The sequence below is a fragment of the Varanus komodoensis genome, unplaced genomic scaffold (genome assembly GCF_004798865.1).
Source record: "Varanus komodoensis strain SLA01 unplaced genomic scaffold, ASM479886v1 scaffold7194, whole genome shotgun sequence".
NCBI lineage: Eukaryota > Metazoa > Chordata > Lepidosauria > Squamata > Varanidae > Varanus > Varanus komodoensis.
The window spans coordinates 10,768-12,519 of NW_025336373.1; the positions used below are offsets into that span (position 1 = coordinate 10,768).

Below are 1,752 nucleotides of genomic sequence, written 5' to 3' on the forward strand. Positions count from 1 at the left end.
GGAGATGGGGAGCGGCAGACCGATTCACGCAAAGTACGTGTCTGATGTGCTGCTGCCAAAGACCTTGGCAGCGGAATTGTTTCTGCGGACGCAGCCCGTATGAGCGGGATACCCCCCGACACCTCCCTTAAACCTTTCCCGTTGACATTGCCGACGTAGCATCCTTTTAATAGTGACTTGGGTGGGGATAGGTTCCCTGGTGCACCTGCTGAAGCTGCTGTCACTCCTTCCGTGCACCGTGTCCCGGGTGGTGGAAGGAGGTCACCCCTCTAAATACAGAAACAGCTGTGCCAGAATCCTCTAGATTGCCTTGGGCGCAGCCCCACGCGTGTGCAGGCAGGAAGAGGGCCTACAACACCCACGGTTCTGCAGCAGGCTGGGGAATCACGTGTGGCTCAACATGCGTAGGCTTCCACCGCGATTCATTTTCCTCGCCTTTTCTGATCCTGCTCCACCGCTGTCCAGCCTGCGATTTTGGGCCACCTGTGCTGATGACGACTGGACAATACTAACCAGCCCTCTTACGTTTTGACCTTTCAGGGAGATGCTGGCAGTCCCGTCATTCGTGAGGCCGACGCCAGGAAGGAGCTGCGTGGAAGCGTAAGCGGGGCGCTAGCTGTGCCGAGGAGAAATCCGGAGTCCAATCGAGCGTCCCACGGGTCGAATCGCACGTGAACGGGGCCCACTTCAGGACCCACCGCCCTCCTGAATGAACACGGGGACTTTCTTTGCAGGCTGCTGGACGACACCTTGAAAGTGAGCAAATGAACGTCATGGTGTCGAGCCAGTTTTGGAGCCAATCTTTCTTCGGTGGTTATTTTTGCAGCTTCTCCTGTCATTCTGTCTGGGGTGAAAATCTTCAGCTGTCGCTGAAACAAAACTTGTCCCACTGAAAAACAGGACCGTATCTAAAATTGGAATGGGTGCTGCTATGTCGGTCCATCCGATGTGTGCCACTGTCTCTCTAGAAATTAGTGTTAAATCATGGTGTTAGGTTTTCTGGTGAGTCCTAAAATGAGCTATGAACTCGCTCAGCTTGGAGCCACCCGGAAAAACAAAGGCCCACGTAGGACGTAAGGATGCGGTCTGAGCTGGTGTAACTAGAGCTTCACTGGAACGGCCGAGCTTCATGAGATTAGAGGGCCGTGCCCTTGGCATGAGGTTCTGTCATTCTCAGGGATGTCCTGCCTTTGCCCCTATGTCTGAAAGCCACTGCACGAACCGTCACTGAGCCTGCAGAGTTGTATACCTTCACACTGTGAGCTTGGGTGGCCTTTGGCAGACGTGGGGCAGGGGTGACTCCTCACAATGAAATTGTAAATTCATTGTTGCTAAACATTTCCTTTTCAAATAAGCTTTTATTGATTGAACTTGTAATATATCTTTGGGGCTGGATGGCTCCTTGTTAGTTAATGATTTTATTTTAACCTCTTCCTCCTAAACTGTAAGTATAAAAAGTCAGTTCAGTATCACACCACTGCCGACTTCCCTTGCTTTATTTTGCACTGGATTCAGGAGTTTACTGTCACCTTGTGATTTAAGACTCATCCCCCTGCTGTAAACTGCGGATTCCCTGTGTGCTATGCTTTGCTGATTCTGAACCCCTCCTCATTTTCATGCTCTCACCTGCCGGGCTCCTATTGTGTTGACTTTGCCGCGTCAGCTCTGTGACATGTTCTGACTGCCTCACGGCAAGAAAGGGCACTAGCCGGAGGAAGGGGCCTTCCTGCCCTTCCCTTTCGTTGCCCGCTG

General features: G+C 52.2%; 1 long non-coding RNA gene across 1 annotated transcript; it reads left to right on the forward strand.

Annotated features, from left to right (window-relative positions):
- On the forward strand, positions 1 to 1,474 carry LOC123034764. Its single transcript, XR_006416835.1, has 2 exons — positions 1 to 33; positions 541 to 1,474. It is a non-coding gene; the product is annotated as an uncharacterized LOC123034764 (long non-coding RNA).
- The last annotated feature ends 278 nt before the right edge of the window (positions 1,475 to 1,752 follow it).